Source organism: Etheostoma spectabile, chromosome 8 (assembly GCF_008692095.1).
Source record: "Etheostoma spectabile isolate EspeVRDwgs_2016 chromosome 8, UIUC_Espe_1.0, whole genome shotgun sequence".
In the NCBI taxonomy this organism is placed as follows: Eukaryota; Metazoa; Chordata; class Actinopteri; order Perciformes; family Percidae; genus Etheostoma; species Etheostoma spectabile.
In genome coordinates this window covers 35,004,391-35,030,942 of record NC_045740.1, presented here as the reverse complement: position 1 = coordinate 35,030,942, position 26,552 = coordinate 35,004,391, and the positions used below count along the sequence as shown (strand labels likewise).

The 26,552-nt window shown below is 41.7% G+C and overlaps 1 protein-coding gene across 1 annotated transcript in view; it reads left to right on the top strand.

Moving 5' to 3' along the window:
* abtb2b (ankyrin repeat and BTB (POZ) domain containing 2b) overlaps positions 1-26,552 on the top strand; it is a 58,504-nt gene that overhangs the window by 10,175 nt on the left and 21,777 nt on the right. The gene's annotated exons all lie outside the window — the stretch shown is intronic.

The following is a 26,552-nucleotide window of genomic DNA, read 5'->3' as shown; positions in this document are numbered from 1 at the left end:
CTCTCCCTCTCCCTCCCTCCCTCTTACCACCCTCCCCTCTCTCATCTGTCCCGTCTCTCTCTGTCAGACACTGGAATGTGTTTGTTTGTGCGTCGAACCTGCAGCTTAGTCAGCTACAACACATACATAAACATCGCAGCTCAGCAGCCTGTTTGAATCTCTTTTTGCCCACATCCACAAAAAACGTTGAACCACCCCCCCCCCCCCCCCCCCCCCCAACTCTTGCTGATAACCAAATCACTGTGAAGTCAGTTAAAGTCACTCTGATTTAAGAGTGTTTCCGCTGTTATGCTCCATCACACCTGTGTGTAATGTGTGAAATAACAACAGTGAAAACATTGTAATTTCCCTTTGCGGGATTAACAAAGTACACATTATTATGTATTATTTTAATTACCACTTGCTGTCTGCAGAAAAACCCAGCATACATTTCATTCCTTATTTTCCATCCCCAACCCTGAAACCAGGGCCTTCTCCAAAAAACATCACCTGTTGGGTCCAGGTCCGCCTGATAGACACATAGTGATTAAAAAAGCCACAGCAGCTCACACTGCATATTTAGACCAAACCATGTACAGTAAGGTTTCCTGGAATTCCCTCGTGGTTAGTGGAGGGAAGGGGCACATTTAGAGCAGGGCCATATGAAGAACACATGTGGGCCCAGGAAAACAGACTCTGTCAAGACGGGACACCCTTGGCCGTAGCCTTTAGTCTAGAGCTCGACCGATATATCAGTGGGCTAATATTATCGTTCGTTATTAGGCATTTCCTGAACTATAGGTATCGTCATTTATGATGGCCAATCAAAGAAAGACAAATAAATAATTCTGATAAATTAATATTTATAAAAACTAAGAAAAAACGGACGGGCAACCATGTTATGAGCGTTGGCGTTGCATAGTCTGTCCACCAGAGGACGCTCTACAACGTCCCTGTTGGCAACACTGATGTTTTTTTGTTTATGTGTTTTTGTTCAAAGGAAGGAAGTTTTATATCTTAAGCTTGTATTTTTATACATTTTATTCATCAGACCTTTAATATATTTTGGTGTTCTGTTGTGACAATAAAACAAATTATATCATATTATTTTAGTGATAACTCATAAATAACTGCAAAAACTAATGTAAGGGAAATCTGTTTGTTTTAGATTAGATTCAACTTTATTGTCATCACACATGTAAAGGTACATTGCAACAAAATGCAGTTTTGAGAGTTTAGGCAGAGCTTCAGGGCCGCAGCTATTTAAAGCGCCGCCACACGCACTCTGAAAAGGAAAAGGATTTATGCAGATAGCAAGATAGAATACAAGACATAACAACACAATGCACAAGACTACACACGGTACATGTGGATACATGAAGGAATTTTTGTGATGGGTGGTGTATGGTGAACATGTGAGTCTGTGTATGTGAGTGTGTGTTTGTTACGCATTTCTGGATTTTTTTTCTTTTTTTTATATAGATATATCGTAATATCGGATTTTTAAATAACTAAATATTTGTATAGATATCGGCCTTAAAAATCCTTTATCCGTCGGGCTCTACTTTAGTCTTATTCTCTCGATAAGATCTGCACGCCACATGCACCACACATGTTGTTCCTGGAACCAAAATAATCAGTTGAGATCACATAGGAAACCAAAAGAAGATGTGCAACTTTAGGGAAAGTTAGTGATGGGGAGCTGGAGGTGTGACTGCCTGCCACACTGTTATTTAGGGTTGGTATAAAAGGTTTAGATAATGTTTAGTGGACGCAGACCGAGCTGGAACAGTCATCATCAGGCTGGCCTGTGTTTCCGCTGCAGGCTCCTTACTACACACGTAATCACCACGTCTATGTGTTTCCCTTGATAATCCTGAGCAGTATGTTTGGGTTTGAGTCCACGTTGCTGTTTGCATGGCGGACTAAAATTGTACAGACTGCCCACGCGTAAGGCTGCTGCGATAAGAAAACTCTGCCCTGACCTATGTTTGTGTTACTGAGTGTTTATACAGGATGTGTCTTTTGGGGTATGTTCCCACTAGTTTGGGTTACATCTGTTTATAACTGTGTGCATGTTTGGGCACATGTCCATGTATGTGTTGAACTTTGCCTTTGAATGATTTAGGGAATTAATAGGTTCTGTCTATTGAGCTACATCTGCTGTGTTTCTCTGTGTAGGCCTCTCTGTGGCGGTCTATCTGTGTTGGCCATCTTTGGACAGGGTCATTGACAGTGCTGGACATAATATACTCCAGCAATGGTGGCCAAGTTTCCCTAGAGGGATGGAGGGAGAAGATAGAAGAGGGAATAGGGTTGATTCACAATGATGAAAGGATGCCTTGTTTAAGGAGGGAATTTTCTTTGGTCTAACTTGTGTCAAACAGCTACGTCCCTGTGAAGATGATGATTTCTTGTAAAGATGGGTGCACGTTGTTTCCCGTGTTTTAACTTAACCCTCATGTTGTCCTCGGGTCAAATTGACCCGTTTTCCTATATCAATGTTCTAGTTATTAATTACCCAAAAATAACATGATTGATTCCACACAACGTTCTTTGGCAAGTACAAATCTCGACTTTCAATAATTTTGGGGCGTCTTATTCAGTTTTATAGCATTTGAAAAAGAATTGAAGTGGTTTTGAAATAGTATTGAGTAAAAGTTGACATATTCCAGTCTGTGATTATCCATCAACATCCATTCCTTTAATTATAGTCTCAATAATTCCTAATTTCTGCTTTTCTAACTCAAACATTAGGTATAATTTCCTATAAATGAGGTTTATTGACCATAAATAATAAGTTAGTGTTACGTAGTGTTGAAAATTAAAAGAGAATTACAAATATTGAAAAAAAAGTGTCAAAAGAGATGAAAAAGGGACAAAAACATAAGAAAGAGTTAAAAACCTTGATAAAAAGCATCAACAAAAGTGTTGATTTGCCGTCAGACAACGTTTCAGCTACTGTATTGTTCCGGGTTCCGCCGGATGTCCCTCACCTTCCGCTTTCTTTATGTTGAAATTTTAAAGTCCGGGGGATTTCTGAGGACTATGGTTACCTGGTCCTCAGATCTCTGCAGGATAAATCCAGACAGCTAGCTAGACTATCTGTCCAATCTGAGGACTATGGTTACCTGGTTCTCAGATCTCTGCAGGGTAAATCCAGACAGCTAGCTAGACTGTCTGTCCAATCTGAGGACTATGGTTACCTGGTCCTCAGATCTCTGCAGGGTAAATCCAGACAGCTAGCTAGACTGTCTGTCCAATCTGAGGACTATGGTTACCTGGTTCTCAGATCTCTGCAGGGTAAATCCAGACAGCTAGCTAGACTGTCTGTCCAATCTGAGGACTATGGTTTCCTGGTCCTCAGGTCTCTGCAGGGTAAATCCAGACAGCTAGCTAGACTATCTGTCCAATCTGAGGACTATGGTTACCTGGTCCTCAGATCTCTGCAGGGTAAATCCAGACAGCTAGCTAGACTATCTGTTTTTTAGTTGCACCACTAAAACAACTCTTGAACGTACACATGTTCCACCAAAACAACTTCTTTCCCAAGGCTAATTTGAAGAGGCACCGTTGCTCTGTCCGGCGCTTAACACCGCCCAAGACGATTGTGATTGGTTTGAAGAAATTCTAATAAACCAGAGCACCTTTTTCCCCTATCCTGGAAAGTGTGGACACGCCAGACCCTCCTCAGCAGAACGGTGGAGATAAGTCTGGCAATGCGAGACTCGTCAGTACATAATGTGTTAATTATGAATTGGCCTAGAAGTATCTTGTGTGTCTTTGTGCTGGTATGTGTCTCTGGCTACGCCGAGGAGTGGAGGCTGCAGAGGAAGTCAGTCAGACAGCAGTTAAACAGACTGTGGCCTAAACCAGCGCAGAGCACCCCTCAAAGCTTTCCTTTCTTCTCCGCCTCAAAGAGCAAAATACAGCCTCTAAAAATGCCAACATGTTCATCAGCTCATCAAACCTGACCGTTCAACTCTATGTAAGCCCATTGGGATCATTAACCATGTTAGGATTAGATATTTGTTCCAACCGCGGGGCCTGTGGACAAAAGTGTGACTAATTTTGGCTCTATTGAACAAGCATTCTCATTTTTATCCATGTGTTTCTCATTAGGTAACAGTCCATTCAGTGTACACATAATGTACTGTATATACATGTGGCTGCATGTCAGTGCCCTGGCCTTATGGTGCTTCTGTAAAAGGTGCCGTGAAGACACTCTCAAAGGCAAACTGACAGTAGTTAAATATATAATGTAAGACCCAGCCAGGCTTTCACTCTTACAGAGGCCAAGAAGGGAGGAAGTCATGAAGTTGCAGAGGTCAACACACCTTTCTGCCATTTAGCAAACTCTTAACAATTCCATGCTTTGTATTTAGTCTGTTTCTGTTTTTTTTGGAAGAGAATTTCTCCACCGCAGATGTCCCCCACAGAAGGAGCCTTTCAGCAGTCAGGTGCTAAGAAGGGGCGTGTGTTTGCATGATGGGGTGGAGGGGCAGATGTGTCAGACGTTAAAGGTGGGCAAAGGGGAGGGAGTCAGCCTGAGGGTAGGCAAGTCATAAAATACTGCAACACCCACCCAGCCGGTCAGCTGAACCCCAGCTGGAGTGTAAGCAGTGTTTACTCATTGAGGTGGTTTTATGAAAGCATGTCAACAAAGTGGGTTTTATTTTGTTACGCCAACAGGCTTTGTTTCGACATGAAGTCTGCAGACAGGATCCAAAAGAGAGGCAGTGGGATGTCAGGAGAACAATGGAACGCTTTATGGCAGTTAACAGAGAGACAATCCCGCATGTGAAAGCACAGGGAGGAGATGTCTTGATGCGTCTCCGTGGCTCTGATAACATTGTGGCTCTTTCCCAGTGTCTGAATAGACGGAAGATAGCACACACAGAACAGCCATTGCACACACACACGCTCAAAGAGCACCAAAAACCACTTGAGATAGAGACGCAGACTGATAAGTAAGAAACAGACAAACAAAGATGGAAAGGAATTGACACTATCAGCTTTTCCCCTGTATGAAGGTGTGACAACTAGGGCTTTTTTAAATCTCATTAGGATGTCTGTTGTGATATCTGCTGTGTGTGAGAGAGAGAAAAGAGGAAAAGAATCCCCGACATGCATCATGTTTGGATGGATAGCTCTCATCTCCAGTCCCATTCTGGGAGAGACCAATTTCTTCTTGTCTTGACCCCGTGGAAACCTCCCAAGAGCTCCATCTCTCTCTCCTCCCCTGCCTTCTTCTCTTTATTCTCCGTTCCACTAATCGTCTATTGCTGCTCCCTGGGTTTTGCACACAAGTCTGGAAATGCCATCATCATCTGCAGAGGGGAGCAACATTGTATTTTTGTTGTCTGCGTGTGTATTTGCTTGCATTTGCAAATACATTCCTAACCACTGATGGATAAGGAAGAAAAACGGGCACTCATTTCAAAACTATTTTACTTGAAACATTTGGATTTTTACAAGGTGTGGCACACTGCGCCTGTTACATTAACAACTTTACCAGCAGACGAGAGCGGAGAAGTGTTATTAAGCATGTGGGGATTAAGACGCTGTTAGGTGCCCGAAAGTGGGTCCAATGTATCCACCTGGCTCAGTGCAGACAGATACAGACAAAAAGCAAAGCAAAGTGGAAAATGAGAGGCAGGCAGGCAGGGATTGAGAGACAGGAACAGAGAGCACAGTGAATAAAATGCAAAACAGAAGCAGAAAGAAATGGAGCAGGAGATGAACCTGCCTTGTGGTTCTTGGCTCTAGTGCACTTCATCTCTGAAGACTGTAATTACCCTCTGACCGACTTGTGTTGGAGTGGTGAGGTCAGCATTTAGCTGGCCTGCACAATGAGGTCAATTACTATTCATGCCCTGGCTTGTGCATTTTCTGCACGCAGCTCTCCATCTAACACTCTCTGGCCTGGGCTGTCTTTGTCGCGTATGAGTGCATGCATGTCTGCAGGCCGGTTTGTGTGTCACCGCAGTCTGAAAATCGAATCGGAGACAAACTGGCCTCCCCTCTGTCTCCCGTCTTCCATACGTTCTCCTTACTTATTTCGCTTCTTCTCCTTTCTCTCGTCCGTCTCAGCTGTCGTCTCTCTGTGCATCCGGCCAGGTCTCCTCTGGTCCAGGGTCAGCCAGAGACTTCCCACACAGGGCTTCTGTTCAGGGAGTCTGGCTCCTGGGAAGCTGTAGCTCAGAGAACGGATGGGGAAGGCATCATTATGTCCACACACACACAAACACACACACACACGCACACACGCCAGGAGGCTAAAGCTCAATTTTAAATATGCACAATAATCTCTGGCTGTCAAACTGCTGAGAGGATAGTGGATGGAGATGTTCTTTTTTCCATTTGCTTCTTGAACTACCATCACTGTCTGCATGCACAATTGCTCCGCTACACAAGTTTTCCCCAGACCCTTCCCATCTTCAGTATGGTGTGTGTTATTTTCTTCCCATGTTTTTCTCAAGAGGAAAAAGGTAAAGCATAGCTAATCATCACCCTGCAGTTTTTGCGAATCCTTCTGAGACTTCACAGGCTGAAATTGGAGAATGGGAGTTGTCCCAAGGTAGGAAAAGTGTGTGTGTGTGTGTGTGTGTGTAGCTTAAGCTTATGGATAGTCCAAACTCTAAACACTTGGCAGGCATTTAATTGAAATATCCCACGAGCTTCTACTTCTGTCTGTCTTGCCATATGTGCTAATGGGGTTTCCTGGGCTGGCAAAGCAGGGGGTTGCTGTTTATCTTGGAATAAGACAAGAACTAAAAGTTGGGGCAAGAATTAAAAAAAGGTTAAGGTCCGGGAGGTAAACAGATATTTTGTCGAGTGAAAACCTGTCAGACAGGGAGCAAATGCAAGTGGGAGGGGGGGGGGGGGGGGGGGGGGTAGTTGATGGAGATTGTCAGGGCCCGCACACATGCTCGGGACCCGTCATCCCACCCAGACAGACCCTACAGTGGGAAAAGGAGAATGAAAACAGATTTGTCACTCAGTCTGCTGTTTGCACAGGAGCTATGTGATCATGTGCAAGAATAGTCCCCCCCCCATTTGTTGCACACAAACATTCCTCTAAAACACTCACACACCCACACCACTCCTTTTAAAGGGTGTGTGCGCAGTCTGGCCTCTCTGGGAAGGGTAGAGGGGTTTGTGTGTTCTGGTGTGTGTGGTCAGGATGTGGCTAGCACCTCTCACTCGTCGTAATTTACTAACAATACCCATGGTGGTTGGACCCTGACACTCAGCACATACTACAAGTCTGAGTGAGTCGACCATACAGCCCAGTACAGGAAACTTTTCTCCCATTCCCTGATTTTGTTCCCATTAACACAGACTCACTCAAGAAGTGTGTGTCGTTCTTGATAATTTATCGATTGTTTCCTGCCAAGCTAGGTTTTTATTCATTTCTGTAAAGGGCGCAGTTGGTAATATACAATGTGGCCAATCTAAAGTGTGTGTGTGTGTGTGTGCGTGTGTGTGTGTGTGTGTGCGCGCGCGCACCAGGGTGTATGTTTCTGTGTTTTTGTGTGTTATAAAGGGCTTTAAGTCTGTCAGCCATACAGTCTAAAGTGTGTGTGTGTGTGTGTGTGTGGTGTGTGTGTGTGTGTGTGTGTGTGTGTGTGTGTGCGTGCGCGCCAGGGTGTATGTTTCTGTGTTTTTGTGTGTTATGAAGGGCTTTAAGTCTGTCAGCTAAACAGTCTAAAGTGTGTGCGTGTGTGCGCGTGTGTGTGCGCGTGTGTGTGTGTGTGCGTGCGTGCATGCGTGCGTGTGCGCGCGCGCGCCAGGGTGTATGTTTCTGGGTTTTTGTGTGTTATGAAGGGCTTTAAGTCTGTCAGCTATTAAATGGCCACTGTGGCCTAGGAAGGATTGTGGGAACGTCAGTTGAAATGAACTGACCGGGTCTTCTGCAGTACTCAGGAAGAAATGTATTAACTCCCACACATGCACACTCCTGAGACTTGCCCAGCTTCCTAAGCAGTTTTAAAGGCAAACGGCCTTTGGCTTTGATATTGCTTGTACTACTCTAAGTGCTTGGTTTGTAAAAGTCCTCTGGTTTTATAGTCAGAAGAAATATGGAGGGGATGAAAAAGACAACAGTCCCCCTTGAGGTGATATCTCTACTCATCTGTCTTTCTTTTTCCATCTGCTGCTTAAAGGAGAGGCCTTCAGTGGGTGGTCCACAGAGACCCCTGGATCAGTATCCTCTTATGACCTGCGTAACACACAGAACTAGAGCTGGCCAATATATCGATATTATATCGTTATCGTGATATGAGACTAGATATCGTCTTAGATTTTGGATATTGTAATATCCTAATATGGCATGTGTGTCTCCTCTTCCTGGTTTTTAAGGCTGAATTACAGTAAAGTGATGTCATTTTCTGAACTTACCAGACTGTTGTAACTATTCTATTATTTACCTTTACCCACTTAGTCATTATATCCAAATTACTGATGATTATTTAACAGAAATCTCATTGTGTTAATATTTTGTGAAAGCACCAATAGTCAACTCTACAATATCGTTGCCGTATCGATATCAAGGTATTTAGTCCAAAATATAGTGATATTTGATTTTCATATCACCCACCCCTACACAGAACCACACACTCATATACAGTATATATACAGATATAAATACACACACACTCACACACACACACATACACACACACACACACACACACACACACACACACACACACACATACACACATACACACAAACACACACAAACACACACATTGAGAGGCATAAGCACACAAACGGACAGACAAAATAAAACAAACTGCGGTGATTAAACCTGTCTGAGTTTGTTGAAATGACCTTATAAAGTATTTCAGTGACACACACACTGAGTCAAGCTTGCCTGTAGCACCTGCACAGGCAACAGCTGGGAACACACGCGGCAAACAAACACCACCCCTGTGCGCACACACGTACGCTCACCTCCCACAACTTTATTTGTGTGGCTGCCATGTGTAGACAGCGGAATGTGTGAGCAGGTGCCCCCCGCAGAGAAGAAGCAGCAACCCCTCCTAACACTGTATACGTAGAGATGGTGGGTCATGTTGTAGCAATGACCTGGCACTTGATTTATTTCACCTACGCTGAAGGGCAGAACTGACAGGATTTACATAAATAATGTATACTTTATTAATTCCACATGGGGAAATTACAATTTACACTCTGTTGTTATTACACACCGGCCTGAATTACACACACATGCTTATTACCTATACATGCACTAAATGGAGAGATGTCAGAGTGGGGGGCTGCCCATGGAAAGGGGCAATCGAGGTCAGAGACTGTCACATAAACCTGACCATCTTCTCCATAGGAGGAAGAGGAAAGAGGAAATAGGAAAGAGAGGCATACTGTATCAGTCCCAGCACACAAGACAACCTAGATTGTAACCCTCAAACCAAACATCCTTCACCAGAAGAGTGTGTGTGTGTGTGTGTGTGTGTGTGTGTGTGTGTGTGTGTGTGTGTGTGTGTGTGTGTGTGTGTGTGTGTGTGTGTGTGTTGTGTGTGTGTGTGTGTGTGTGTGTGTGTGTGTGTGTGTGATAATGACGTGTACACAATGGGGCTTTCTTTAACTTTTAGTTCTGTGAGTGTGGCTTTGTAGATGTGAAGATGCTTGGGTCAAAGGGAGATATAACTGCATAAGAGGAAGGTCCTTTTATTAGCCTTCTTTTGAGGTGTGGACACTCCCTCTGGGTTCAGTGTTCATGTGAGGGGTGTGTGCAGGGTGTGTGTGTGTGTGTGTGTGTGTGTGTGAGAGAGGGTCAGGGGTGAGCTGTAAACCCCTTTTGGGTGTCAGATGGGTCAGACAGCCAGTTGAATGAGGTGACTGGTCTGCTTAAAGGTGGTTTACTGCCTTGTGCTAAAGAGGTGGACATCCTGACACGCCCTTCAGGTCCCTGACACACCCAGTCACACACACACACACACCACACACACACACACACACACACACACGCACACTATGCTGTAATCTGCAAGACTGACACATGATTTGTGTTTTTGATGACGCTTCAATGCCTGCCACATACCATTGTTGAACTCTGTGAGAATTAGTGTGTGTCTGCACCGGTCACATTCATCCGAATGTCATTGTGTCCCAGGTTGGGTGGTCCATTGGTTTATTGCCAGGATGTCCCTCTTACACATGTTCCACCAGTGGCATTGATTTCCTGACTAATTGCGTGAGGTGGTCTGCCCACTCTGCCCATCCGATGTTACGACCTGTACGCATCCCCTCCCAGCATCAAACTCTCACCTTCCTCCTGTGTTTCACACTGAGGCCAGTTGTTGTCAATGGCATGGACAACAGTAGAGTCAGACAGCTGTAAATGGACCAGCCCTACTCATTACTGCAGACAAAAGAGCTGCGGGCCTTTTGAATAAAGCTCTGCTCCGTTCACGGCCCGCTGCTGTAAAATGATTGCTGAGTTGTGATACCTATGAAATAATGCATCCTCTCTATATAATTGTATCCATGGTAGATTATAATGGGATGGAGTGAGTCTGTGGGAGGTTGCTCTTTCTTAATGCAGTTTTTATTGGAGTGTGATAGTAGTATAAGAAGTATAATGCGGCCAATAGTTCTGTCCATAGAAGTAAATGTAGCCTCTCTTGTTTATTGAGCTGACCATGCAAGTTTTAATCACTTAAACCACAACGTCTCTAGCCAGTACATATACTCGGTCACCCAGATAGCTCAGTTGGTAGAGCGGGCGCCCATATGTAGACACAGCGGGCCCGGGTTTGAATCCTTTAAAACAACAAACAAAAAGAAAGAGCATATACTCAAGTAAGTTCAATTTGGAGGTACATAAAAAATGTAACTCTTTAATATGGTGCCAGTGTTATATACTACCTAAAACCTTGACCCACTTAAAATATAATAACAATCCTATAGTATAATATACCAGAATACAACACTCACAGGTGTCTATAATGAGTAGCCTACTCCTGCTTTTGATACTTAAAGTAGTCTACATTTACTGTGATAGTGTATTTTCGCATGTTTAAATTTTACTCATAATGGAGTTTTTTTTTTAGTATTGCTACTTAAGTAATACCAAAATTGAGAACCTGAATACTTCTGCTTCTACTATCACTGTCTACAGGGCTGTAGTACTTGACTCCACACTCAAGGTGCTTTTCTGTTGTCTCAGACTGGTCTTGGACTCGTTGGTATTTGGCCTCGGACTCGTCTTGGACTCAGCCATTGGACTCGTCATGTATTGTAGCTGGTCTCGACCGAGTTCAGCCATACATTTGTTCTAAAGTAAAAAGTAAAAAAGTTCAGAAAACAGGTATTGGTTTAATTCAAAATCCATTGATGCCACAGGCATTGAGGTTGGTATACGCCTGGCTGCATCATACACCTCAATCATCAGGTTTTACTCATTTCCATTTTGGCAACAGACACAACATCAGCCGGCCCGTTGTACTATGAATTCTTCAGGACTTCTTCTTCCCATTCTTAAGTTCAAGAATGGGAACATCATTTTATATTTTAAATAAATAATATAGCCTAATTTGATCCATTAGTGTGTTTCTCTTGACTAGCTTTTTGATTTTTTCAAATAATAATGCAAAATTATCTTCTTAAAGTATAAGATATACTCTCTTACTTACCTGTTTATAATGTACTGTATGTGATGTAAGCACATACAGTACATTATTAACAGGTAAGTAAGCGGTCTTAAAGAGGATTCTTGTTTTCTGTGTCGGGAATTTGGACTCGGTCTCAACTAGTCCTGCTCTGGGATTGTGGACAATAGTGGACTTGTCCGCAGCTGATGCAAGTAAGACACACCTTGTAGCACACACAGAGGCACACTCCAACAAACTGTACAACACACAGTTGGTCGCTGCCCAGAAAGTGGTTTGCTTTTCCTTTCCTGAGCCTCTTTTCCACTCTGCTGTGGAACTCCCAAGATTTAGCTTTAGTGAGTGAACCTCCAGTTCTCATCGTAATCCATCCACCCCCCCCCCCCCCCCCCCCCCCCCCACCCCCATTTGAGTCACTCCGTTCTGCGTCATGATTTGCTTTTCTACCCAGCCCAACACGGAATGTTAATCAGCAGAAGGCTGCTTTAGATTTACAAGGGGACTTTGGATCCAGTTCTTTGAAATGTCAAACTCCTAAGTCCTTCTATCAAAATCTCTTGTTGGACTGTGAGAACCTTGCTGCAGCAGCAAGATTTACATCTGAACAGAGAAGTCGAGAAGGATTTGGCGCTGTTAATTTATCTCCTAGCGCTTTTGAAAGTGGAGAACGTGTGACTGTCTGTGGATACCACTCTGGCGTGAAAGGCACACCATGGCACTCTCAAAGTGTGTTCATTAACATCTGGGCTGATGTTTGAATGCTCACTTCTGTGTGTAAAGAATCAGGGAGGAGAGAAGAAGTTAGAAAGAGAGGTAGGAGCTCAATCTAATCTAAGTAACTGGCGAGTAAGATAATTTTCCTTTTAACCCTTGTGCTGTCTTCACTTTTGGGACCCTCTGGTGTCCCTCGGGTCAAATTGACCCGGGACTTATTTGAGGTTTTAAAAACAATTCTGAAATAAAATTTTACTTCATAATCTATTAACAAATATTGTTTTTATCTCAATTTCAAACAATTGAGATATATGTATATGTAGATATATGTTTAGGGAAGGCAATCAGTCTCTACTAGAACACAAATAAAAATGGAAGTGTGAATTGTTTTTTGTCATAAGGTTATAATTCATGTAAAAAATCCACTATGGAGAAAACTGAAATGGTCATATTCAGAATAATTTTCAAAAATGAGTCAGGAATACATGTTTATCACAGAAAATAAGGTAAGGCCATTGATTTTCAGGTAGAAAAAATTTATACTTTTACCATTTTTCTTCTTGTAAAAATTTGAAATGGGTCAATTTAAACCGAATTCCATACAAGGGTTAAGGATTCAGACAGAAGTGTCTAAGGCTGCTGAGGTTATTTCAGTCTTAATGTTAATTTTAAAGTTGTCGGCCTTCATTTTGGCAGACGTGACACACACAGTCTGAAGGCGGGCCCTGCCTGCAATCAGACTCAATTCATCAATCTGACTGGTGGAGGGCAAACCCGGAAATGATGAGCAGGATGAGCACGACGAAAGTCTTTCAAAATTGGACGGAAATCTTTTAAACTGACCTTTGTGGACCTGAAATGAAGATTCAGCAGCTGCACGGCCGATTTCTCCTGACACCATGTTGTCCTCGGGCTTTTCCTATATCAATGTTCTTTTTAACTACCCAAAATAACACGATTGTTTCCACTCAACAAACCTCTACTTTCATTAATTTTGGGGTTTCTTATTCAATTTTATAGCATTTGAAAAAAAGATTATTGTGGTTTTGAAATAGTATTGAGTAAAAGTTGACATATTCCAGTCTGTGATTATCCATCAACATCCATTCCTTTCATTTTAGTCTCAATAATTCCTAATTTCTGCTTTTCTAACTCAAACATTAGGTATACTTTCCTATAAATGAGGTTTATTGACCATAAATTCCAAAAATAACTGTAAAACTGAAGTTAATAAGTTAGTGTTACGTAGTGACAAATATTGAAAAATTGAAAGCGTCAAAAGTGTAGAAAAAAAGGTCAAAAACTTAAGAAAAAGTAAAAAAAAAACATTGATAAAAAGCATCAACAAAAGTGTTGATTTTGATTTATTTTTCGACGGGAAGACAACACAAGGGTCAAAATGATTTCAGAATGCAGTTTGGGTGAACTATTTTAGCAAAATATGAGATCGTATTCTGACCGGGCCTCCATGACGGTCTGGCTTTGAATTTCTGGAGAAACCGGACCCACGTGATGCGTTGTCCAATGGTGGAGTCCAGGGGAGTCCGCAGGCAAGGGATGCACACTGGCAATCCTGAGTATGCAACTGTGAAAATGATAAAGCTATAGGGAATCGGTCCTGCCAGCTTAAAACAACTGCAACCCTTAAAATTCAGCCTTTTCACACGTGTGTTTAGTCGAAAAACTAGTTTTGCACTTACAGATACCTGCCCACTGTCGAACCTTTACTTGCAGACTGGTCGGGGTCCAAATATGTTTAGTGCTTGCTCAGTTTTTGATATGATTTATAAGTTCAAGGCTGACACTACTTCATTTCATATTGGAAAGACTAAGTAACGCCCAATGGCCAGAGTTCATGGTTATGTGGTGGTAAGTGGTTTCCAGCACCCATCACAGCACACACTCTGAAGTCCGAGTGTTTCTAGGCATGTGAGAGAAATCCACACAGCAGAAACCTCCCATGAAACGTAAACTTGGACTTTTCTCTCCTGAAAAGAATAGGAACTTCTAACTCACTCACAGTACTGGGATTGTTGTTAATGTGTGCGTTTTGCACGCGTTACTGAGGACGGCGACGATACACTAGAGTTCAGGTTCAGGCCTCTCCTCAATGAGTGGGTTGTCCGCCATCCAAACTGACTGGCTCTCTGTTCTCCCTCTCCAGAGGGTCCAGCTGTGAGAAAATGAGCTGATCACAGAGCCAGAATGGGAGCAATTAGTGCAAACACACACTGACATACACACTTTGTTTCTCTTTTGCCCTGCCTGCTGCCCATAGTGTTGTTGGAGAACTGAATAGACTGCAGCTTCTTAAAAGAGTTATTAACTGTTTATTTTTTTAAATGGGAAAATTAAAAAAAAAACCTGTTGCAGCCAATAAGGTTCTGTCTTGACTATAGTCATAGTGAGCTTTTGACTTTTAAAAATGACTCTAATGACAATCGTCTCTGAATCCAAGTGCATGTATTGCCACTATTATATTTTTCCCTCCTGAGGTTTTATGTGTCAAACACTTCTCTTGGCAGCATTTTAGATGGTGACATCACCTCGAAAGCAAAAGTGGATTTGATTATGAGGGGGCGGGTTTGAGGTTAGATATTTATGTGGATGTGTTATTGCAGGGTATGTGTAATATCCGTCATCCTATGCCATTAAGAAAACAAAACCAGCGGCCTCCATATGAGTATAGTGTATTTCCAGCCCCAGTACTGTACAATAAGCCAGTCGAAGCTATAAAACCTAGTCATCCAATAATGGAGCTACGCTGTCCCTTTGCTGCACGTTATGTGTAGTGGCGTCACATATGGAAGAGGGGGAATGTTGAATGTTACTAGATAGCCACAGGCACCACATTTGGCCTGAAATGTAAAATATAAAACATGATTAGAGAGAGGAAGAGGGAGAGTAAAGGAGGGAAGAGGAGGAGGGGGAAAACGCTGAAGCCATGTTTAGGATTAGGGTAAGCTGTGTAGAGGAACTTATGGTGATATTTTTTAGGGCTGTTGGAAACCAAAACCATCTTGAAAGCTACTACTCCTAATTTTGTGTGTGTGTGTGTGTGTGTGTGTGTTGTGTGTGTGTGTGTGTGTGTTCGGGGGTGGTGGTAGGTATGTTATTGCAGACCACAGTTACAGCACAAATGTGTATTTTATGATAGTTTGGTTTTATGATGGCGCCCCCTAGTCTTGCATGAATTTGACAGAATACGAGGTATGCCTCTACATAGATGACCCCGTTAGCTTTCCTGCTGAAGTCTCCTTCTTATCTAATTTGCATACATACACATACGTCTTGTCGTTGTATGAGCAACTAAGCAAACATTCGCCGGGCTGAAGTGCGCCGCCAACGTCAGTTTGCAGGCTTGATTGCTAATTAGCTGCTCAGCTGCTGCACACGGTACATCCATGTAGAGGTAACTGCAAATGTCCCTTGTGCCCATTAAGATGCTTCAATAACACCATCTGCCAGCTGCTGTCAATCAAACACAGACCCGCCATTCGGCTGAGATGTAAAGGAGCATCTCTTCCTTTTAACAACAAAAAAATCTATGAGCTATTTATTTTAAAAGACATGTGGATATTATTTCCAACTACAAAACGGTACAACTAAATGTGATTTCTGTTGGACTTTAATGTGGCCTATTTGCATTTGTTTGAGCTCCTCAGGTTTTCCCAAGATCATTTTAAGCGATACTACATGTTTCATTCCATAAGAGCTGATCCTGGTGGTTGCAGTATTCAACGTTATACTCCTTAAGACGTTCACTAACATATGCAGTATAACACTCTCATGTCAGATTTTCTGAATGCAGACAGCCTGATTTCTTTTGAAGATTTAGCATACCCAGTGTGGAGATTCAGATGTAATCTTTGTTGCTTTGAACACTGGGATTTCAGGAAGATTTCTAACCGTGGACAGATCCAAACACCTTACTTAAAGCTTGTGAGCATGAACTACATTTTCCACATTTAAACCTTTTGTTTCCAACTTTCAAATCTTAGTTTTGACTTTCTTTGGGGCTTTACGTCCTAGAAAACATCCTGGCGAGCCAAAAGAGGAATGCTGGATAACAGACACAATCCGATAACAGCAGGCGGATCAGGCACGTTGAATCCTTTCTAACCCTACATGTGCTCCCTTCACATTCAGCAAAGATAGGAGCGTTCCTCTCTTTCTTAGCTTGTGTCTTGCATTGATTAATGATGTGTGTGGATGTTCTCACTCAGTGACTTCGGGAAACCCCCTTTCACACAGCTGATTAGGTTACTTCCTCTTTTAGCCCCAGCTGAGTGCCATCTCTGACCCGTGACCCCTTGCAGCCAGGGGTCACCAGAGGTGTCAGGGGACATCGACCAGACCCCTCTTCACTTGTCTATCATGGTATTTTACCAGGCTTTAACAGGCGTGTGTGTGTGGTTGTGTGGTTGTGTGAGTGAGGTCAGTAATTGTGATGCCTTTTAAATCAGAAACATCTCAGATTTCTCATACCAGTGAAAGCTCAAGTGTACTGTAAGCATCTTCAGCTTATGAATGCCTCTCTGTCTTCCACCAAATCCACATAGGTAGTTTGTATTCTGAAAGGCACGCTTATATGCTAACTGATTATTTTTAGGCCAAATACTAATGGACCACTTTAGGTTTCTAAATGCCCCTCTGTCCCACTTGAATTCTGTTTAGATAAGGCAAACACATGGATATTTTTAACCTAGAATGCTGAATCTCTGCAGTTATAACTTAATGAAGCATCTGCAGAGAGACATACAATAAAGTTCATTCATCAATCTCACTGTTATTCTCTCAGAAATCCTGATCGGTGCCTCCAACAGGAGACCTCTGTATGGCACACAATATCTTAAGAAACGGCCAGGAGAATGCGGTGGGTGTGGGTGTGGGTGAGGTTGGATGTGTGGAAAAACAGGTGTTTTGGTGCCTTTAAGTGTGGAAAACAAGAGGCCAGGCCTGTGAGTGAGCGATCACATCTGGCCTATGGATTCCACTGGCATGACATGAAGCACAAGCATGCGTGTGCCCTTTGTTGTGTGAAAGACACACACTCTGAAAGAAAGAGGAGATCAGGATCCTGTGGGGGTGATACACACCCAATAAAAGCCTGCTCAGACACTGTACGATTGTGTGACTGTCCAACCTCCAGCCTCCACACAGGGACTAGCAGTAGCCTCCTGGCCAGAAATCACAGCTCCTTTCTGGCAGGGGAAGTGTCTTTGAAGCCCCCTTCCCTGACTCTCTGATCCACCCTAATGAATGACGAGGCTGTTTAAGGAGACAAGGCAGGGGTTGCTCGCGTGTGTGTGTGTTTGTGTGTGTGTGTGTGTGTTTGGTGTGTGTGTGTGTGTGGTGTGTTGTGTGTGTGTGTGTGTGTGTGTGTTGTGTGGTGTGTGTGTGTGTGTGTGTGGTGTGTGTGTGTGTGTGTGTGTGTGTGTGTGTGTTTTCGGTGTGTGTATGTGGATTCTCTTGAGACTTGAGTTTTTCTCTTAAGCTTACTGAGAGGATGCGCAGGAGAAAAGCTGATTGATTGATTGACTGACTAACTGATCGTATCTTTTATTTTGAACATGTAATAAAATAAAATATCAAAAAAATAGTGATAAAAAAAAAAACACATATTTCCAGTACTTAAAAACCTCTATTTACACGTGCAAAAAGGAGTAAGAAGAAGTAAAACTTATGTACTCCTACCCCTTTATACCAAATTAAAAGACTTAGTTACAAAATAATAAGTCTGCAGAGATAATAAATCTAGAATCAATGAACATATATATTTAAAGGTTCTATTAACATAAATATTTACCCATACACAACAATATTTATACAAATTATTCAGTATAGGCCCAGGTCATTATTAGCACTGTTTTTCTCTGTACCTCTGGAATACAATTTCTTTGAACATATTTTTGAAATGGAATATGTTTGGACATTGCTTTAATTTATTATTAACTTACTGATCATGTCCTTCTCTCTTTCACACACTCTCTACAGTAGCAAACAAATCAGCAGACTGATTATATTCCAAGAATGCAGTTGTATCATCGCTGAGCTGGTGGAAAGAATATGGCAACACACAAATATCTGGATCCCTTTAGCAGAAAACGGTTTATTGTCAGTAGTTTTGTTGATAGTAATATGACCGGAGTTATGGCAGCGTGATGTTTTGATGTCACAATCACACAACTGTTCAGTTTTCTCTTTCCAACTGTCATTTTCTACTGATAATGCTGAACATGAAGTGACTAAACTGTCCCTTTTGAGTGGGATGTTTTTGAAGAGAAATGAACAGTATAGTTTTTATGATTGAAATGGAATTAATATTTAATCATGGCGTAGTGAAGTGTGTAAAAACAGATTCAAAATCGGGAATGCAATCCAAAGCTGATTCACGTTGGGAGGTTTTGCCATGGTCTGAGAATTTGGAGTTTTTTTTTTCCCCTGGCCTGTTATTGAAGGTGAAATCCAAAAATTCTTCCAAATATTTGCTGAAAATCTAAATTCTGACATTGGGAGATAACATGCGATATCACAAGAACAACAAAGAATGAGAGTCAAGGCTTGTGGGAAAGGCAGTTATGTGTTAATTTACATTTGCTCAAACTCAAAAGGTTTTCACATTTCCCATTTTATTAGCAGGTCTTATGATGCCTCACAATAGATTGAAACTTGACTTGATGGCAATATTATTAATGTAATGACTCTAATCAAGAGTGACAGCCCCGGCTTTCAAAAACCTTCAGCATAATAAAAAAGTAGTGGTTCATTATCAAGAACCACTAAAGTTTTATCAATGTTAATTTCTACACAACACAAGGAGACAGTTTCCACACTAAGGAATAGCACAGAAAATGGAACTGGAAGCTCTCAACAGCTGCTTATTCATACAAAGTGGATGTCAACCCTCATGTTGTCCTCAGGTCAAATTGACCCGCATGCCTATATCAATGTTCTTTTTAACTACCCAAAATAACATGATTGATTCTACACAACGCTTTAATTTTGGGGCGTCTTATTCTATTTTATAGCATTTGAAAAAACAAATTGAAGTGGTTTTGAAATAGTATTGACTAAAAGTTGACATATTCCAATATGTGATTCTCCATCAACATCCATTTTAGTCTAAATAATTCCTAATTTCTGCTTTTCTAACTCAAACATTAGGTATAATTTCCTATGAATGAGATTTATTGACCATAAATTCCAAAAAGTAACTGTAAAACTAAAGTTAAGAAGTTAGTTAATTAGTTATAAAAAATAAAAGTAAAAAAAGTAAAAAAAAAAAAAACATGGAAAAAAAGTGTCAAAAGGGTTGAAAAAAGGGACAAAAACGTAAAAAAGTTAAAAAACATTGATAAAAAGTGTCAACAAAAGTGTTGATTTTCCATTTCGACGGGAAGACAACACAAGGGTTAATACAAAGTCATAACAAAGTGGATGTTGTCAGTTTATCTCATTGCCCCCCCCCCTTCCACCCCCCCCTTTCACAAGGACAGACAATGGCTCCATGCTTATCTTGTTCAGAGTGATCAGTATACTATGGTATTATTATGCAAACAGTTTTAATAATAATCCGAGAAAAGGTATGCATCATCATTTTTCTAACAGTAGTTTTATTATACAGTGGTATTTTGCTGACCTTGTTATGGCGGGACGTCCAACATCATGGTGAGGGATAGCTTGGCTGGGCTAGGGGATCTGGTTCTGAGAGATGGTTTGGAGGGGCCGGGGACGGTCTCAGGCGTTGCGTTGCGGTGCATTTCAGCCGTGATTTGTAGCTGGGATCCCACGTGACATTTGCAGGGTCGACCTCAGAAATGCAACCATGACGGCCGCAAAAGAATCCATCCCTTGTGCCGCTTGTCTTCCCCTGCCTCACCCTTTTCACAGTCTCAGATAGTCCTCCCCCTGTCCCTCCTCAGTTATATCCCTCCTCTGCATTGCTCGCTTTTGTCTTGCAACAAAGTAGGCCCGCATGATTAATCGTTATAAAATCACGATCTTGATTCACCCTGTTCATGATTTAATTTTATAATAACTTTGATAACTTTTTTTTAATGACTTTGATTCTGATTTAATTTTTGAGCCGACTGCATCACAAACGGTTCTACTTTCTTCTGTGAGTTTTGAACATACGACTGTATAAAATAGGTTTTAATGCTCTCCCTTCTCTTCAGTGAAGCCTCTTTACAGAACTGTGGTGATGCGCAATGTGCTGTAGGTGCCAAAGAAAATCTATTTTTGGCAGTGCCAATTTGTTTTGTTTTGTCATGATCAAAAGAATCATGGCAGAGATATCAATTCTAAGCTAAAAAAAAAATCGTGATTCATATTTTTCCCCGAATCGTGCAGGCCCACACCAAAGCCGTGGAACCCTCAGTCCCTCTCTTTCTCTCAGCTTCTTCTCTCACGCCATCCTCGCTGTCTTATCCTCAGCATCTTCCAGTGCCAGAGGGAAAATGATGCATACAGTACAGGAGATGCTGGAGCTCGGGATATTAGTGGTGGTGGTGGGGACAGGCCCTGGCTGGCCTGTGGCCCTACATCAGCCCCAAATGACGCAGGCTGGGGTTCCGCGGTGAAGCAAGCCATGGGGTGGGACTGTGGGAGCGCTGAGGGTGTGGTGGTGTGCGAATATTTGCCACAGCTTTGAAGAAATATGGCAGAATCAATTGAAACTGCATTAACATTTCTAAAGATTGCACTTTTGTCCAAGACATGTCCATTCTAGGCATGCTATATGAAGGCCAAAGAAACTTCTGTAAAAGAACAAACACATAATCAAGTTAATGTTTGACGCGTTTGGTTTTTTTTTTTGTGAGATCGACATTTGACCCTTGTGTTGTCCTCCCTTCAACCATAAAAAAAAACATTATCGCTTTTTCCGATCTTTTTGTCACTTTTTCAATCTTTTCTTTCATGTTTTTTTGTGTTTTTTCCCAAGTTTTTTGATATTTTTAATGTTGACATTTTCAGCTTATTTCGATGACCCATTTTTTGTGACAAATTCCTTTTTTTAAACGTAAAAACGGGTCAATTTGACCCAAGGACAACATGAGGGTTAAATATTTTAATACAAGGAGCAAAAGGAGCAGAGCTGTGCTGTAACAATTGCTAAGTGCATCCTTAAGTGTTTACCCCTTCGTTTTACTGGCTTAATTAGTCCTCCAGGAATTATAAGGTTTCTATTTTGAACCGTTTAATACATTTTATGCAAATACGTAGAGTTCAAAGACGGAAATAACATGCAATAAGAAATGACGTGATGTGACGTTCTTGGTGGATCACACTACGGGGAGTCAGAAGAGCTACGTTCATTTGCATACCATTGCTCATTCCCATAGACGCACGCACTGGCCGACACATTCAGTTACTTCATTTATATATTTATTTTTCACACCCTACCCACACTGATGACACAGAATGGGAATGGCTCTCACACCTCAGGAGGCATGAGTCTCTCTGACATAAGTTGGAATCAAGCCATTTCTGAATTTACACTACATGTAACACCTACTACTATAGGCCACTATAGTTGTGGCATTAATAATGGACAATTAAATATTCATTCATCAGAATCATTTACAATCACAAATAAATGATTCTGATAAATGACTTTAAAAAGTAAAATAAAAACGGTCAATCGTGTAATGAAGGTTGGTGTTGCATAGTTTGTCCACCAGAGGGCACTCTATCACGTCCCTGTTGTATTATTCTTTTTTGTTATTGTGTTTTTGTTCAAAGGCCTTTAAGTGTCATATCTTATGTTTGTATTTTTATACATTTTACTTATCAGACCTCTGTTCTCTTTTCATACTATTTTATTGAACTCATAAATATCTACAAATAACTGATGTCAGGGAAATCTGTTTATGTTTTTGTTACGGGTTTTGGGATATTTTTTAAATAGAAATCGGACAATATATCGGATATCGGCCTCAAAAAGCCTTTATTGTCGGGCTCTATCATAAAACTTGGTGTTTACACAGCGAGGCAGTTCAGGAGAGTATACAGAACATGGGGATATGAAGATGATAATGCGAGAGGTCTCTCGAGAATGCAACCATCGCTATCTAAAACCATGGCCTTGGCCAATAGATGAGTGGAGAGTAAAATGACTTCACCCACATTCCTGCACGTGCTTATTGTCATTTTAAGGGATGGTGATCAAGCTGCAAATGCAAAGCTCGTCAAAGTTACCCAAGCACAATGGCCGGGTCAGATCAGCTGGCAGAGCAGGCGCCCGTATATAAACGACTACTCCTCGACGTGGTGGCCGCGGCCCTTTGCTACGTGTCATCGCCCTTCTCTCTCCCCTTTCATGTCTTCGTCTGTCCTGTGGAAATAAAGGCCTAAAAAGGCCCCGAAAAATAATCTTTAAAAAAAGATTATATGTTACCTGAAGTGACACATGAAATTAGTGCAATCATCGTCTTTATGCACAGACATGGGTGTTTTCTTTGTGCTTGTGTGAGTGAACGGGGATGTGTTGGAGCTTGTGGACAGTCGGGTTGTCTGACGCACATGTTCTTTGTAGCAGCGGGACTCTGCTAGAGGCAGCCGTTTCCATTGTGTTGGAACGGGGAGTCAGCACATATTATACAAGTCAGATGGTGCAGAGAAGGTACGAGAGAGGGGGGAGAGAGACATGGAGAGTCCCTTTTTGCATGAGACTAGATTCCCTTTGGCAGCATAACTCTGCTGGAGTGAACATAGGCTTAATTCAATCAATATGTCTTTCATTTATGAAGTGACTGAAGTGACTTTCTCTGCTAGACTTTGTTTTTAGGAAGTCAGCATATCATGAGCCTTGTACCTCCAACTCTCTGCCATAATATTGCCCTCTTACTGTCTTTGTAGAGCAGTTGATGCTCACAGCGTGCCATACAGGCTGGACGATGTTTACGTCCAGCACACGGGATTTACCCCTGTACCTGTCTCAAAGATTACCTCTCCTTTTTTACTGTGAAATACTACGTGTGCCTGTGTCCAGATACACAGTTGACACACCATGTTGCAAATTAGGCTGTGATGGCAACTGCTGCATGCATGACAAAGCAGTGTGTTTGTGCATGTATTAGACAGAGCCCACACTCTGGGACATAAACCCTGCAGTTCAAAATGAGCAAATCCAGCTCGCGTTTAGCAATAAGTTGGCCTATTATGTAGAGATGTTCTGACACCGATAATATCAGCCTCCAATACTGCCTAAAACGCTGGTATCGGTATCGGTAGGTACTGGAGTTTATTCACTGATCCAATACCATGTAATAAAACCCTGAAGAAAATCTACGTTTAAGTAGTTTATCTATGTTCTTTTTCAGTTACAACTGACTGTCAAACTGGATGAAAAAAAGAAGGTTCATGGCATTTATTGATTGTGTTTGTTCATGTTTCACAAAGAGTTTAACCTAAGCCTGACCGACAAAATCATATCAAATCCATACTGGGATAGTAGTATACAGCTGTTAAAACAATAATAGAATATATGACACACTGGTATTGGATCAGTTCTCGGTATAGATCGACAGGCAGAATTGATATCGGGAAGCAAAAAATGGTATTGGACCATCTCTACTATTTAGTATCAAAAAAGTGCTAAATACAGTATTTAGCATTCCACAGGCTCTACCTCCACCCCTGCTTGTGGGATATCTGGATAAGTTGTAATTATAACTCTCACATATCACCTCTGCTTGGCTTTGTGGTCACATGCAGACTATATTATGTCAAATATAGAACATAATTGGAATTTAAAGGTAGTCAAAGTCGGGGACATAACCTTTGATGCATACCTTCTGGAAACTTGATCCTGCTTTGAGCACGGTACTGTACGTGTTATATATATGTGTAATATCATCATATTAACCGTGCCAAAAGATAGACGAGACACGTATATTCTGTGAAAAGGTTTATTGGTGAACCACTAGTTAGAAAATATTCTGTCCTTTGCCTGGATTCAGTCTGCTCAGTGTGTTTTGTTTTTCATGAGGTTCTGAAAGTAAAATCATGGGAATTCTTTTCAGCTTCCCTCTCAGGTTCCAGTGCGAGGACACCGCTTGCCGGAAGCACACGGGAATGTCATTTTAGGGATGGCAGCCCATCGTTTCCCTTTTGGGAGAGTACGGGGGAGTTTGAGATGAGGAGGCTTTTTTTCCTCAGACTTTGTAAATAAATCTCCAACCTGCCCCGATCATCTTTCCTCTTTTCCATTTCTCTTTTCCATCACCAACCATCACCTACTCATTTCCTCTGGCTTGGCAGATAGCTCTCCTCTGCCATTTGACCCTTGTGTCTTCCCGTCAAAATTGAAAATCAACACTTTTGTTGACGCTTTTTATCAATGTTTTTAACTTTTTCTAATGTATTTCTCCCTTTTTTCAACAGTTTTGAGGCTTTTTTTCAATGTTTGTCACTTTCTTTAACATTTTCAACACTGTGTAAAACTAACTTATTAACTTTAGTTTCACAGTTATTTTTGGAATTTATGGTCAATAAACCTCATTTACAGGAAATTATACCTAATGTTTGAGTTAGAAAAGCAGAAATTAGGAATTATTTAGACTAAAATTAAAGAAATGGATGTTGATGGATAATCCCAGACTGGAATATGTCAACTTTTACTCAATACTATTTCAAAACCACTTCAGTGTTTTCTCAAATGCTATAAAATTAAATAAGACGCCCCAAAATGAATGAAAGTAGAGATTTGTACTTGCCAAAGAGCGCTGTGTGGAATCAATCATGTTATGTTAGGTAGTTAAAAAGAACATTGATATAGGAAAATGGGTCAAGTTGACCCAAGGACATCATGAGGGTTAAGCCAAAATAAAGGTTAACCGTGTTCACCCAGATCGACCAGCTGCACGGTAGCTAACAGCACAGTCTGGTTCTTACACACCCACATATTGCTCCCGACAAAGCTAATGAGGGTGTGGGAGCTAAAAGCCAGCAGGGAGATAATAGGAAGCAGAAAACACCCGTCTATGTTCCCTCCTTCACGTGTCACAATTGCTATTTTCGAAGTGGAAAAGCAGTGAAAGAGAGCAGGGGACATCTTCGGGTTATATAAGAATGATGGTATCTCATCACCGGCAATTAGTCTGACAACCAGTGTCATGGAGAATAAAAGAACAAACCTGGTGTTTAAATGCTACATATCACAATATTTCGGTTTATCTGATTTTATGAAGGGAAGTAATTGAGGTTCAACAGGTTTCTATATGTTCTTCTTAACATCATGCATCCAGTTTGTCTGGCTGATTAGGTCTCCTGAGAGTCTATTCAAAGAGGAAATACCACACATGTCCTAGATCGACGCTTGTTACACCCCAAGCCATGATAGTAGATGGAGAACCCTGCAAAACAAATGTACTGTAATCAATGACTCCATCCTTCATATAGACCATGATACTGTTTATTTTAGTGTAATAGAAACAGTTATATCACCTAATTAGCTTACATTTCTATTAGGTGTTAAAGTGGACTCAGTAGTACTACTGTAAGGTGATGGTGTCTCCTTCCAACTCCTTCAAACTCTTCCTTTTTTCAATTTTTTTTAGACACTTTTCAATTATTTACATCCAGAGGAACACTTAGTAAGAACAAACACTAAGTCTTCCACTCCAGAGCTGAGACATACAAGTGTGTGTGTGTCTGTGTGTGTGTCTGTGTGTGTGTCTCTCTTTGTGTGTGTGTGTGTGTGTGTGTGTGTGTGTGTGTGTGTGTGTGTGTGTGTGTGTGTGTGTGTGTGGTGTGTGTGTGTGTGTGTGTGTGTGTGTGTGTGTGTGGTGTGTGTGTGTGTTTAACTACATTTGTAGGGTCCACAAAACCAGGAGTTCAGTATACTTGTGGGCTCCGGACAGCTTTGTGGGGCCAAAATGCTGGACCCCACATGTTTGTGTGTGTGTGTGTGTGTGTGTGTGTGTGTGTGTGTGTGTGTGTGTGTGTGTGTGTGTGTCTCTGTGTGTGTCTCTTTGTGGTGTGTGTGTGTGTGTGGTGTGTGTTTAACTACATTTGTAGGGTCCACAAAACCAGGAGTTCAGTATACTTGTGGGCTCCGGACAGCTTTGTGGGGCCAAAATGCTGGACCCCACATGTTTGTGTGTCTGTGTGTGTGTGTGTGGGTGTGTGTGTGTGATAATAGTCTTCTGTTGGCCTTTGACCCTTGTAGCACTCTGTTGTTTGATGACATCCTATATTTGAGCCCATACCAAA